General features: G+C 28.7%; 1 protein-coding gene and 1 long non-coding RNA gene across 6 annotated transcripts in view; one reads left to right on the forward strand and one right to left on the reverse strand.

Moving 5' to 3' along the window:
• The window catches only part of LOC129956829 (inaD-like protein), a 924,555-nt gene that overhangs the window by 313,567 nt on the left and 594,613 nt on the right, over window positions 1-16,375 (reverse strand). The gene's annotated exons all lie outside the window — the stretch shown is intronic.
• Window positions 10,194-16,375, forward strand: part of LOC129956859 (uncharacterized) — an 84,084-nt gene continuing 77,902 nt past the window's right edge. Inside the window, exon 1 of the long non-coding RNA XR_008782706.1 lies at window positions 10,194-10,905. This is a non-coding gene — a long non-coding RNA (uncharacterized LOC129956859). The remainder of the gene's footprint in view (window positions 10,906-16,375) is intronic.

Below are 16,375 nucleotides of genomic sequence, written 5' to 3' on the forward strand. Positions count from 1 at the left end.
AAAGAGATAATAGACAAAATGGAACTTAAACTACGTCATTACAACTACATTAAAATCATTTTGAACACAGATAAGCTAAGTGACTTCTTTGCACTCGGAAAAGTGATTCGATGAAAAGTTATTCACCTAATACAAGGACTTATGTATTGTTCTAAAAAATAAATACATAAAATGGTTTTAAGTTGAAATTCCCTGAAAAATGAATCTACAACTTTTTACCATTCGTAGGTATTTTTAACAATTAAAATTGAAAAATAAATAAATAAACATCAAATTGATGTACCGTCTTGAATGGTAAATGAGAGGCACCATCTGAGGGCGAAGGGTAAATCAATATATTAATTTATTTAATATTTGCCTGATAATTTTTATTAATAGAAAATTTAGAATTTTTTTTTCTGTGGACAGAAATATCATTAATTTCTTAAAAATTTTACTTAATAACAACTCTTTCTCAAGACACATTTTCTGTTTGTAATCTAAATAAAAAAAGAATTTTTACAAAATGCTTCATACTATTTACAAAATTTTACATCTTCTCTTTTAAATTAAATTAATTAAAAATTTATTCTTTTAATTTAAACCAATTATGTAGCGAAAAAATGCAAAATCAGGAAAAATTCATTTAGATCATGAATTTTTCTTTAAGCTCTTTTTAATATATTATTAAATAATCGACGAATCGTTTGAAAAAAATAATGCGTTATTTAAAAATAAAAATTGATATCGAAATTCAATAGCATATTTAATTTCATAAATCAATATTTAAACAAAATTTTCAACGAATGAATGGCATTAATTTTAACTATTGAAAATAATCTATCCAAATATATCCAATATTACACTAATTGAAGGCAAAGTTTTATTAAAATATTTTTTTACATTGACTCAATATCTTACACATTTCAATAACAAGCTAAACTTTTTTTTGTCTTCATCTATTGTTTCGGAATTCGAAAACAGTAATCTCAATATAGTTTCGTCATTTTTTTCAGATGTTTTTGTCACGCGTCCTTTTTTTGGTGCTAACAAAGCACAAAAACCAGATGGCCAAATGGGAGTTACGAATCAATCAATTCTATTGCTTCCTTGAATCCATCCAGCTGTGATATTTCTTTTCATTACCATGGAAACCGAAAACAACAACAGTTCCAAGTTGTATCATAAACAAAGTACTAGGCATCCATCTTTCATAGAATAATTGGTACACAAAATTGGGTCATTAACATATCTAATTTACTACCAATTTTTCAATTGGAACGATGATCTATCAATAAACTATAAGCGTAAAAACGAACATAAAATAGATACTATAAGTGAATATAATAAATCGAGAAAACCATTTTGTTTTATAAAACAAATACGATAAAACATTAATTTTTTTTCGAAACCACCTCTATATACTTTACAAAAACTAAGATTACATCAAATAATGATTATTGGATGCAGTTATTTTAACAGAAAAGAATATGTTTCTCTTAATTTCCAAGTATTTTATTGCATTTTTACAATCCATATACGAAATATATATATATAAAAAATATTGGGATCGTCAAAAAATTTGAAATCGTGACTTTGACGAATCTCCGAATCGCAAATCCGAATTCCTTGGGAATCATACCTCTCTGGATCCCAAAAACACATCTTTGAAATTATGTCTGTCTGTTTGCGAACAAAACTTAAAAATGGAAACTTAGCGGACTTAACAAAACTTTAAAAAATGAAATTTATTATATCATCTTTAGACCAAATTTGTAGATTTCTGTCTAATTTTGAAAGAAATCCACTTATAGGAAGTCTATTTATCTGACTCTCCGAATATAAATAAACAAAATAACTACAAAAAAATAAAGAGTTATATGACGATAAAAATTTGGTACATACATTTAACATGTAAAGTGCAGACAGATATTTATCAAATTTGAAACTAAAATTCGCCATTGAAGTCACAGTCCGCAATCTGTACTTTCACAAGCACGTAAAAACGATTAATCAACAACAAAACGGTTAAATATATGATATTTTGAGAAGACAATTTTAGTTCTGTGTCAGATTATGGTTCTGATTGCCCCCCAAAAGGCGTCTGAAATACACAATGGAGTTCTGGTACTTGTGTATTGATCGCATCACAATGATTAATCGTCTAAGATCGAACATTAATAAACTTTTACATAACTATTGTTCGCCAATTGCATATGATTAATAATATCCAAGTGCATTTATCAAAGAGTATACAAGGAAATTTTGGGGTGAAACAGTCCGACTAGTTTTCGGCTATTTTAACCCTTTCTAAGGCCCTGGAAAATATGCTTCCCACCAAATTTATCAATCTTTGTATAAAATTTTGTAGGTTGGCATAAGTTCTGACAAATTTTTTTAGAAAGACAGAAATTTAGATGCTTCAGTTCTTTATCTCAGTCAAAATGATATGTCTTGATTTGTTACTTAATTATTAATTAACCAAATTAATTAATGAATCAAATTAAATTTATCTAATAAGCTAAATGAATCCCTTTTCTTATTCTAATTTCAAGCCTAAAAATATTTTAACATAATATGACTAGAAAAAAAATGGCCCTTTAAAGGGTTAAGTCATTTCCTGCTTTTCACATGAAGTCATTAGCGATTACAGCTATAGATTTCGCGCTTTTAATTCTAACGCATTAAAATAGAATCTAGGTATATCACATTTCCGCATAAATGCATCACACCATACAGATCACTTTACCAGCATCGCTTTCGCTAATAGAGAAAATGATTCTGTTTTCGTTTTCCTGTCTATGAGGATCGAAACAAGTGTTAATTCTAATAGATTTCTAAATTATATGCATATACATTTCCATTGTAAACGATAAAAACTTTAAATAACTTAAAGAATGATTTTTTTATGCTATTTCAGTCAACAAAATTATTAAGAAAATTACGACATTTAAATTTACATACAATTCTCCGATCCTATAATGCATATTTAATAAGGAAATTCTGTTATTCTAAGATTTTAAATATAATCATACCGAGTGGTCCCCTCGAAACTTTCTCACATATTTTCTAATATATGTGTTTGAGTATTATTAACCACAATAGCGAACAATAATTACGAAAGAGTCTATAAGCAAACAATCTTTGGTAATTTTTTGGCGATGAATCATTAGGATGCATTTAACCCTCTCGCTACGTACTTCTTTAAAATCACAATTTAGATGCAATGTTTGCAAATAAGTTCAAATATTTTTCAAAGAAAGTGAACTGATACTAAATGTTACACGATAATAATATAATATAATAAAAATCTGTAATCGTAAAAATAAACATTCTAAACTGCGAAAAACGCGAGATGCAACAGAAAATGGACTGACTGCCAATCCACGGAAATCGCAGGATACGCAGTTGGAGGGTTAATACCCAAGTATCAGTAAGCTGCTTATGTATTTTGGGCCTCTTTATTCCAATCGGATAAAAAAAAAACACATAACTAAAACTGTAGTCACATAATCACATACCAAATTTCAGGTATTTAAGTCATTGCTTTTTAAGTTATCGCGTTTGCATGCAAGAGACGTTTATTTCGTCAAAAAAGGGGTGAGAGAAAAGATGAAAGGAGGAGATATTTGCATTTAGCAACAGGACAGATTATCATTAATAATCCCTCATCTTTCTGCGCACCACCCCTTACCGAAGTACAATAGTCGAACAGTTCTAATCTTGAGGTAAACAATACAGTAGATCAATTTAATCAGATATATAGATGACCGGACATTATCTGTAATCATATATAGGACCGGATTACCGAAAACAGTATAAATATCACTAAATTATACAATGATACAATTTTCCATGTATTGGAAACGAGCCAACAATATTTTTAGCTGAATTATACTATGTTAAAATGTTGAAAGGGGGCATTTTAAACAGACACGGCGTAAGGTTTTAAGTTTAACAGCTAAAAGAATATCAAAGCGAAGAATTTTTTTTAGAGGTGGTATATTGTATTAACTTTTTACCTACTCAGCCACATTTTGTTTATTTCAGGCAATTAGAAATAACAAGAATCAGAAATAACATCGGTTTTTTGCATATTTATATAGGAACAAATGTACACATATATTTTTAAATGCTTTGCTTGAAGAATAAATATTTGACTATATCTGGTCCATGGGAAACATGAAATCCCAAATATAATTTAATGAATTTCATACGCATGCGTCAGAAGACAAAGTAACATATCCAAGATTTTAAAATAGTTTAATTCAGTTATACTTTACAGTCATTTTCAGTTCAAAACGGAATAATGTTGACAACTTCGAATGCTCATAAAATATATTTTTATTAAATTTGTTTACATCTTATTGGTCTTATTATATTCTGGACAGTTTGAGAAGTGGATTACGAAATGAAAATCAAATATATTCTCTTAATTATGCTATAATTTTAGCATGGGAAATTTAGACAAAATGCCATTAACTAAACAGTTGTGTTTTGAAAATCAATGGTAATATATAAAAAATATTCTTTATTCATATTTTTTAAAAAAATTTGTCCCCGAATCTATCTAGATACCTTAAATTGTATCGAACCTTTATACATAGACATAAAAACATTTACTAAAAACAATTCATTAAACGGTACATAATTATTTGAACGCTAAAGTTAAACAAGCGCAAATTATGAGTTTAAAAACGAAAACAATTTAGAAAGCAAGCGTTTGAAAAATCTTTCAACCAGAATATCAAAAATTGTTCTTTCGGCCATCATTGTAGGAAAACTCCAGAAACTCATTAAACAAAAGCCATTAGAGAGCAATTAGCAAGCCCGGCCGGAGGCTTCAAAGGGCCATTTAGCTATTTTTCTTCAAAGATTTCCGTTGTTATCCATTTCTTTCGTTACTTCTACGGAATGGAAAAATGAAAGTTGTTGTTGAATGCGAAGAAACAATGCAACAACATTTGGAATAAATGGTGAGAGATATACATAAATATTTGTGGAAGAGAATATTTTGTTAGCAATAATTTAGTGTTTATGAAGAGGCATTGAAGAGTAGGTTTTACAGAATTCAAAAGATAAAAAGTTATTTTGTATAATAACATACAATATGATTCCTAGATGAATAAACCAATGTATAAGCTAAGAAGGAAGTGGAACAAAAAATTATAAAAACTTTTGAATTCTTCAGTGATGGGATTACCATCTTCACAGGTGGTATAATGATAATTACTTCGTTTTATTCTCATGAAATATATAAACAAAGTAATATAAAACTTTTCATATTGATTCATTGAACGTTTTTATAGTTGCATTTAGTGCAATATTTTGTTAATTAATAAAACTGCAAATATTATGAGAAGTGTTCGAGATAAAGCTCATCAAAAACTCTAGTCGCTCAGAGAAAAAAAAAGATACAAAAGAAGCAAAAAAAAAAGAAAAAAAAAGCACCAAACAAAGCTTAATTGAGCGTGAAAATAGGCTTAACCATTCCTAGATGGGTAATAATTGCTGTGACTTATGGAAATTTATGACCATATCTACCAAATCTACGAGTATTATCTCTCAAAAATGGTATTTGCCTTATCTTAAAAATTACCTGTTTAATGGTATCAGTTTCATTTCTGTACAATATTTTCTCCATTTTTAATAAATTCTTTAAATATAATACACAACTGGCAACAATTAAATTTTAATATTATGAAATTCAACGCTTATGTTATGTTATGAAATTCATACTTTTATCAGCTTCCTATTCACTAAGAGTCAGACTTTATTTCAATTTCTTTATTGCACGAGTTTGTTCGTAAGTAAATGAGTCTAAAAATGAGTTGATTTATGATGCCGTGAGATTAAAAACGTGATGATCAAACTATGATTTCTTTGACAATATCAAAGTATGTAAAAAGAACTTCCTTGTCTCCAAAATTTAAGATTTATCAAACAAAATAGCAAAGATGTACATTTTAATGAATTCGCGCGATTAAAGAGGATTTCTAAAATCAAAAATCTCCACGTTACATTTTTAAGATTAATAATATGCTTTAAATATTAGATTGAATCCTTTTGATTCATCTGATTAATCGGCCACAAGATTGTTGAGAGTAGGACCAGGAAAGCAAGTGAGGTGCTATTTAATTTTGGATTTTCCATTGTTATTTTAATGTCTCTTTTTAAAGCAATAGGATTTTATATAGTTACTATTTTGAGATAGTCCCCGAAATTTTCACTTGTAGTCAGATAATAAGGTCGGCATTTGATCCGTCCTGCACTTTTTCAAACTTTCTGCCCAAACAAGATGAAGCTGTTTGAGCCCGATTTCAGATATAACGCAAACCGAATTTAGATTAATCCACTTCTTAAGAAGAAGTGGAGAATTCCTTAGTTGTAAGAATTTTTTTATTTCTAAGCCACAACATTCTCTATTTAATCTTGAAAGGAAACTATTAATTTTTAAAATTTATATTTTAATATATTATTGATGTAAAGTAAATGGAAAAGACATTGTGCCCTCGAGAAGAATTTCGATGTGAGATTTTAACGTGTTTTTCATTCATTTGTATAGACACCATCCATCTTCGACTCAGAGAAACATCGCGTGATTCGTAATAATAAAAAGAATCTTGCTTGTTTTATTACAGTTATTACGTTCGTTCAGCAAAATCAGGGTTCTTGATTACTTTTCAGTCTTCTTTTTCCTATTAAATTTCTTCATTTCATCATGTACAATCAGTTAATCAGTCACAAGGCCACACAATCAATTAAGTTAACTCATTCATTTCAGAAAAAGGAACTATTTATAACCACGCATGACTCTGTGTAATCATGTTTTCGAATGAATCAAAAAGACGATGGAACTCCTGAGCGAAATGAAAGAAAAGTGTTCAAAACCAGTATCCATCGATCCACAAGTTTAAACGGAAGCAGTCGTTATAAAAACTGAAATGAACCAGTGGGAATAAAAGTCTCTAAACTTTCCAGTCTCTAAAATTAATCTCTAAAACTTTCTTATATACTCTTTCAATATGGTTTCATCCAGGAGAGTGCCTTACATGGCTTGGTGCACAAGGAATTTTAACTTTTGGCTTGAATTGGCGAGATTTTTGGCGATTAATCTCTGACAAGTGATTAAATGTATCCAAAAACCAACTTTGTTTTAGACACGTTATTCTCAATCCATTAAATCAAAATTTGGCACAAAACTGTAATTGTAATCTCAAAATCCAACACCAAATTTCATATATTTAAGTCATTGTGTTTTTGAGTTAATGGCATTTACGTGTTTCTGGAAGTACACACTGACAGATAACCAATTCCTTGTTGCATTTGGCCCCTAAACGTTACACTGTAGATGTTAAATCTGTGCACCGAATTTTATCTATATAGCTCTCTTTGTTTTGTAATTATTATATGAATTTATATTCGAATTACCGGGCAGATGGACTTCCTCTCATCAGATTTTACAAAAAATTTGAAAGAAATCGGCTAATTTGGTGTATACAGAATTTCAACCGGTTTTGAATTATCTTTGCCACAGACAGATAGACGGACATATTCCAAAAATATGTTTTTGCGAACTCAAGGAGGTCTAAAACGTGTTAATTCGTCAAAAAATCGCATTCGAGATTTTGACGATTTCTATAATTACACTACGCCGGCTTCCTGGCATAGGAGTAGCGTGTCTTCCCCGTGACCTGGGTTCGAGTCCCGGTTCGGGCATGGTTGTATTCAACTGTTCTATCTGTGAGATGTGTGAATGTCCCCCTCCCCCCCGTAAAAAGGGGTTGTGCAAGCGAATGTGATGCGTGAATAGCTAAGACGTACTCTTGGCCCTAGTTGGCGCTACTAAAACAAGAGACGCTCCCTTGGCTTAAAATCGCTGACGTCGTCAGCAAGCATGTCCAAGGCAAGTGCCATCATAAACAACAACAACAACAACAACAACATTACACTACATATACGAGAAAACAAAAATGCTATATAAGCTATTTCTCTGAAAACAATCGGTGATACAGGTGCACAGAATTTCGTCCTTATTAAAAAATTCTGGGAGAAAAAAAAATAATTTTCAAAACAGCGCAACATGAATCAATAATATTCATACGAATTTTATCCTAAACATCAGTGATTAAAATACTTGATGAAACGAAGATCAACATGATCAACGAGCTTTAATGATACCGAAAATCCAAGTACGTTCGATTATAATTCCTATTTCATTTGATCCACTGTGAAATTACAAATTGAAGTGATGTGAATGCTTGAAACAAGCCAATTAATATTGATGACTTAATTCAAGATATTTTTGATCAATTTTTATTCTTTCTTTTTTTTTAACGGGATTATGCAGAATAAAGCAAATGCAATTCCTACCACCATCCACTTATTTCTGGTTCAATCGATTTAACTATTCCATCAGTAGAAAGGTTCGTGAAAAAAAAATAGTCATAGGAGAAAGTGAAGTACTTCAAAGGCTTCAGTGAAGCCCAGAACAAGAAGAAAAAGAACCAAGTCAAGTACTTCGCACTCACTTCAACAGACAAGTCAATACCGCATAATCGAACGATGATAAAAGAATTCTAGATCAGATTAAATCCGAAACCACTATTTTGCTTGTTCCATTTCGAACAGAAAAAGGAATGTTTTGGAATGAATGAATAAATTATACGTACTTTTGTACATGTTTAATGATATCAAATTGGTTAATTTTGATCTTCAAGAAAGATAATAATAAGGACGAAATTGCTTCAGCGAAATTTGAGTTTAAAATATTCTGAACGTGGAATAAATGCAAAGTATATTTCGCGTAGAATTTCTCTAAAAAAAAAAATAATTTAAAAAAATGGTTTGGAAAAATTATTGAAGAAGTAGTCAATACAAATTAAAAACTAGTAACGGTAAAAAATTCATAAAAAAATAATCACACTTTAATTGTATAAGATAAAGTATTTAAGTAAGTATATTATTAAATAAGTAATTGTATGTAAAGTATTTAAAAAACGGAGCCTGGTTGTAAGAAAAATCTAAAGTATAAAATAATAAAACAAATTGTATCCATCTCTCGCTCTAATTTCTATTTCCTCATATGTATAGTATTGAGAAAGTATAATAATCGTCGAAAAAATTCGAACGCGAGATTTTGACGAATCTCCACATTTAGAACTCCCTGAGTTCGAAAACCACACTTTTGGAAAATGTTCATCGATCTGTCTGTATGTGACAAAGATAACTCAAAAACGTGATGAGCTGGATGAGTGAAATTTGGTACACTGTCTTTATACCAAATTTGTAAATTTCTAACAAATTTTGAGTAAAATCCGTTCTAAGTCTTTCTCTTCGAATATAAATTAACCCAATAACTACAAAATGAAAAAAGCTAGATAGATAAAATCTAGATAGATTAACATCTATAGTATAGACACCAATCAAATTTTGAATCAAATTCAACAAGAAGTTGACCGACTATCGATACCTGATAACTCCAAAAAGCAAAGTCTTAATTATATCCAATTTGGTATGAGAGTTTTTGATTATAAGTGTAATTTTGTATCAAATTTTAGTTTCAATCGGTTCGGAAAAAAGCTTCAAAAATACAAATTCAATTTTCGATTGCTATTAATTACATGCCATTGATTAATCACCAAAATACTCGCCAAGGATGACACGATAGATTTAGTAAAAATCCTAAATCCAAGCCAAAAATTAATATTTCGTAACTTTTATCGCCAATGCTATGCAAAACATTATTTAGGACTTTAATTAGAGAGTATGCGAGAAAGTTTTGGGAGACCACTTCCGCTGATTTGTGATCTCTATCTTTCTCTTTACCTTCTCTTCGAAAATTAAAAATCCAGTAAAGATTGTATTTCTGACATGATTAGTCTTAAAATTAGCTCTTTAATTAAAGAAAGTACTTACACCGAATTATAAAATATGCAATAAATGATTTTCCAAATCGCCAAGGAATTTTGTTTTATCCATAACAGTATTGTTATTTCATGAAAATACTGTTACGGGTATATGCAAATAGTTTACAATAAGAATGCAATAAATATTTTTCAGATAGCAGAAAACGGAAAAGGTAAATACAATCAACTTCGTTTTCGAAACACTAATGTTGCAACAGAAGCGCCACCGCACGAGCTGGCTTCCGACATCGATAGCGAAGAACGCGATCGATATAGAACACTCGGATTCCGAATTCTAGAGATCGTGAAAGTGGAAGCAGAGTTGCAGCGTTCAGATAATTTCCGTGTATCTTTTCTCTCCAGAAAAACGTGCTGTTCTGTTTTAGTAGATAACTGCTTGTTTGAAAGAATTTGTATTCTTCTCCAATACCGGTAGAACGAGGAAAAGAAGTGGAATACGTTTGCATTCGCCGTTTTCCTCCTCAAATGTTTCTTCGTTCGAAATGGAATTATTTTGTTTTAGAATACGTGGAATCTGTTTATTATTGCTAGTAGTTTTTCATATATCTTAAACTTCTTGTTCTAGTAAAAGAACACAAATTGTGAATATATCAACTGCATGAATAAGTGAAAAAAAATCGTTTGCGAATTTTTCGATTCTGATTGATTTTGTCTAAGATAAAATACTTTTTATTGGTTAAAAAAAACCTACTGTTGTTTTCAGCAACTACCAACTGACAGAAAAATATTCCATCGGCGAAGAGAAAAACTGTTTCAAATATGCTGTTAAAATATTTAGACAAAGTGAACTGAAATATATAGACTTGAAAAGAGAATACATGCTTCAAATTTGTGCAAGAAAATAGTGAACTGATGAACTATATAGCTAATACTGTTCCGGACGCCTCGGAGAAATCATCCTGTACTGAAGCGGAAGAATATTTCTTTATGAATTAAAGAAAAAGGTCTGACTCCAATCATCAATATAGTGATCTAAATGGTATGCTCGTCACTGAAGGTAAGTCTTTTTTTATTTTTTTTTCCTTCTTATCTTTAGTTCATCTGTTTTTTAAGTACATTTCTTACTAAAATATAGGAAACGCAGATGTATCAGAGTACTTTTTCTGTTTGAGAAATCCCGCCATTTCGATGTCACTCACATTTTCTGCCACTGGCAGCGTATCACGTGCTGACTTTGCCACAAAAAGATTGTCATTCGTTCTTTGGAAATTTGTTTATGATAAATATCACATATTTTTTAATCAATGTAAATATTTCAAAAATAATATTAGATCAGAATATAATACTGATTAATCATCATTAATTTTTTTTTTCATTTCGTGTCTGAAAATATAAAATAGGTGTATTGCGAATTAAATTTTTTCGAACACTTCAGAATAATTTTAAAAATAATATTTCACAAAAGTACAAGATATACTATCGCAAAAAGTCTATTAAATTTATTATAAATGATGAAATTCATTCTTCATAAATGAAGTTAAACCAATATTTTTATTAATAAAAGGCTTATGTTTCAAAATAATAATTAATTTAATGCTTATGTTTCAAAATAATAATTAATTTAATGCTTATGTTTCAATTAATAAGTGATAATATTACTTTTAATGAAATGATATAATCTAATTTCTGAACTTTCATTATTCAGTAAATATTTAAATATATTTGAAAAAAATAATGAATTAGTCAAAAAAATAAACTAAAACTTGAATAAAATAACCTAAGAAAACGAAAATTTAAGCAGTTTAAAAAATTGACATAAAATGTATAAGTTTATTAACTAATTGAAGCTTAAATTTTGAAAAGCAAACAAACGAAAAACATCCAATCTAATTAGCAGAATGGAAATAAATTATATATGATTTTTTTGTAAAGTTTATATTAGCATGAAAATTGCAGAATATATTCAAACTTGAACATACAAAATATTCTGCAAGAAGTAAAATTAAGAGTGTAAATCTGTGAACTAAATTGCAACTTGGAAGTAGTTTTAAGGTCATAAGAGATACGAAAATGTTATTGAATTTGGAACCGAGACATTTTTAATATATATAATGAAGAAATAATTTATTTAATTTAAAAAAAAGGCAGTAGAATTTTTTAAATAGTTTATTTATATCCAAAAAAATGTTATCAACTTTTTCAGAAATGTACTTTAAAGTAGGAAAAAAGCTATATGTTATTAAAAAAAATAACAATTTATGAACCCAAATTTCCCCAATTTATGTACTGTAGCATTCCTCCGTTTTTCTTTATTTCTTCACGTATGATACAAAAGCAAGGAGTCTTCTTTTAGAATGAAATTGATTTAATTTTATATGTATCCTCAATTACTTTGTTTCGGTTGTTCCACTTCCAGTTTATGAAGACTTTATATCTGATATCTAGGTCATTAAAGATTTTTACTTTATTTTGCATGTTCCATCTTGTAGGATTCAGAGGCAGATTTAGGCAATTTTCGGCCTTACGTAGCATGCATCATGAGGCCTTCTTTTTTAGTAAATAAGTAAATTTAGTTTCATATTTCAACATATTTTTAACTAAATTAACATGTTTATTTTAAACTAATATTGTTTTTCAATAATTTCGTGAAAATATTTCCTTTATATAATTAACTTATAATGACTCTCGCATGTAATGAATCAATATTTGCTCGAAATTATATTTAAATGGATTCTCGCTGTTTATAAATATTGTGATAATTAAATGACCATAATAAAACAGACAAAGAACACGAACAAATATAGTATAATTATTATTTATAATTAATATTAAATAATTCATAATTCCTATTAATTCTTAATTAAAAAAAACTTGAAATTTTACTTATTTATTTAACAACTGATGAAATAAAAAAACAATTAACAGTTTTAATAATCGATCTAATTTCGCTCCCCCCCCCCATCTCGGCCACTCTAGGCTTTATCGGAAATCCGGCCCTTGTACAAAAGTTCAAAATTCTATAATAAGATTGGAATTTTATGATTTTTTACTCAATATCTTGTGCATAGAATTCTGCAGTTTTGTATAGTTATTGCTTCCATGTGATAATAACATATCAGATTTATTCTATAATTCTTGCGTATACATAAAGATTTAAATTTAACTTATAAATGATTTCACTGACGTCATTCAGAAATTAACTCGAGAAATTTTAAACTTTATTTTCTATAATATTTGCAACTATTAGTTACATAAATAGTGGAGAATACTTATAAACAAATAAATTTATGATTATTTTTATTTTATTCTTGTTTTATTAGTGAAGGAAAAAGTAAGAAAGAATTTTTTTATCGAAAATAAGCGGAATCGAAAGTCAGGAAATTATTACACAATGCAATAGTAATAACTACTTGAATATCAATTTAAAGTTAAAATTACATTACTAATATGATTAAAATCCCGATCATTAAGAATATTTTTAAAAAAAGATAAGAACTAAAAAATAATTCTTAGAACAGGGGTATTACTAATGCGAACTAGATTAAATACTATTCTAATAGGAAATTAAATATAACGATTATGTATAAAATAAAACATTTTCCTTTTTAGAAATCTAGATCAATAAAAAATAATTTTCTTCAAAATGTTATATTATGACTGTGGCATTCGATTCCCCATAATATCGTAAGCAATAATGTATGAAAACCGTAAAATAATGAGTATGCAAATTCTTTTAAGAAATATTTTTATCAACGTATTTAAAAAGAAAATAATTTTTTAATCAAAAATTTGTAGGTCAAAACAAATATTGCACGAGTGCGATGCGTAAAAAAGAAAAAGGGAAAGGCTTTAAACCTGTAATGAATTACAATTCAACTAGAAATCTTTTTTAAAAAAAGTATTCCAACATTCATTATATTAAAATTAAAATATATTTCACCTGTGATTAATTACGATTTTACTTAAAACTTTATTGTTTGCGACGAATGCCTTAGTTATCTTTTTTTTATTTTGATCTCCATATTTTTGGTTAAAAAAAGTTTATTTTTTAATGCATTCATAAAGTTTTTTATATTTATTATTTCACCGTATCTATATAAATATTTCATATATTTAAAAATCCAGTTTAGGCAAATGTTTGAGGCCCAAAGTGAAAATTTAAAAAAAAATTGCCCTAAGCTTATCTTGATAGTAATTTAATAAAATTCTTAAAGTAAACTGCAGTCGAGTTTCCTTTCTGAGCATAGACTAACAATTACTTTCCTTATCTAAAACTTAAGGATAGTTTGATGGTACTTAATAATTAATTGATGATACTTAAAATGTAAAAAATTTATTTCTGCTTAAATTCCAAACAATGTTAGCTAATTTTATAGAATTTTTTCGGCCAGTGAATAATAAATAATATATTTTTAAATTTCGGATTAGTTAAATTAATGCAAAAAATCCTATTTAAAAATAGTAATTATAAATGTCAAATTGGTAACTAAAATGAAAAAATTGACATTTTCAAAGGAAGTTAGTTTTCTTCTAATAAAGAAAATCCATCGTTTAGAAAAATAAAACAGTTTCAGCAATTCATAGTTATGAATATTTCATCTAAAATTTTGCAAAATGGAATCAATAATAGGTATAGTGCCCCCCCCCCCCCGAGCATTCAGTGTTATATATCTGTAGGACAGGCAGGAAAAACATCTTTGATCCAACTCATTCCACTTAAAATATTTTTTTTATAACCATAACCCGTATTTATTCATTTTTTATGTCTTATTAATACCGAACAGTAATAAAGTAAAGTAATGGTTGCTACGCGTTGCATTGAATATTATAAAAATTTATTAAATTTGTGTTCTTTGTATTGCACATTAAAAGAAGGCTAAGAATATATATAAATTGACACATCTTAAGATAAATTTTCCAATGTTTAATTAGCTACAGGAGACGTATAATCACTGCATAGTATGAACCAATTCTCTTTTAAAATTAAAAAAGGATTTACATAAAATGTAAATTTAATTTTTCATAGAAAAATTATTCAGACATTTTACACTTCATTTATAGATTATTTCATAAAGGTGAGAAAGTATTCCACATTTTATGACACCTGATAAACAAACTAAAAGGTGAATGTTTAGAAGTTTTATAGTAGAAAGCCCGCTTGCAACGTATTAACAAACTAACAAGGTTAGGTTTGGTTATATTAACGTCTCGCTTGAAGCACCACTAGGGCTATTTTGAGACGGCCCTCGTAATTTTGAACCACGGTCAGATGACGAGGACGACACCTGAGTTGGCACTCCCCTCTACACTCCACACCACACCACACCACACCAGCGGGAGGACGCTTGGTTAAGACGGATACGTGCAACAGACCCCCTTACACGACGGTTCTTCGGTGGAATCGGGTCACGAACCTGAAACCCTCCGGTTCCGAAGCCGAGACCTTACCACCAGGCCACCGCGGCCCTAACAGACTAACAAATAATTCCCCTGAATTATTTTTAATTTGAGCTGGATAGTCGGAAGTCTATTAAACTAAATTTATCAACATTTCTGATATCTGCTTGAAACAAAATTGAAAATATTCTTAATTTAATTAAAAGTAAATAGTAGCCAAACGTTTCCGAAACGAAATGAATTCAACCAAGCTTTGCAAATACATTATTTAAAACAAGAGCAAAAATGTTGCTAACTTTTCGAAGTGCAAAAATTATTTAAATATTAGTTCATTAGAAATTAACCAAAATATTACCGTTTTTCTTCTATATCTTCGGAGAAAATAATCTAGCAAGAAATATTTTTATAACATCTTAAAATTCAAAATAGATTTTTTTTCAATAACATCAGTTTTGTTTCCATGCAATTTTTCTTCCAAGTCATATTGATGTTTCAAAATTTAATAAATAATTGAATAGATGCAGACAATTTTCAATAAAAAAATCTGTGGATACTCTGTTGCTATGCAACGTTTAGAATATTCTACTTTTGCATTTTGTTATTTCTATTTTTGTTTATTTTTTGAATCGAATTTCTTGTTAAATTTGAAAAAATTCTATTCATAAAAAATAAAATTGCAGACGATAGAATGATTTTATAGTATATCATATTTTTTTATATAAAATATGCCTTTGGATTAAAACTAGTTATTTAGAAAATGTGTGTTTACGAATGTCGAATGGATTCCATCGAATGCTTAAATTACATAGGTTCTTATTTTGCTTGATATTTTTGTAGAAATGAATGAAAATACAATTTTTTCATTATTATGAAATGAAAATCTTCTGGAATAATGCTTCATATTCCAGCTAGTCTAATATTAAAATGCTTTCAATTTTTCTCTTGAACCAGAATCACTCTTTGACCTTTTTACGTGAGTTTTAAAAGATAAATCATAACAGTAAATTCAAAATTTAAAAATAAACGCGTTTTATACTTTTGAGTAAACTATCAGGTCAAGTCAATATTTCAATGTTGAATCTACAGAGGGTGATTTCAATTTCACACAACAGAGCAGAACATTTTTGAGC

Source organism: Argiope bruennichi, chromosome 2 (genome assembly GCF_947563725.1).
Source record: "Argiope bruennichi chromosome 2, qqArgBrue1.1, whole genome shotgun sequence".
Lineage (NCBI taxonomy): Eukaryota > Metazoa > Arthropoda > Arachnida > Araneae > Araneidae > Argiope > Argiope bruennichi.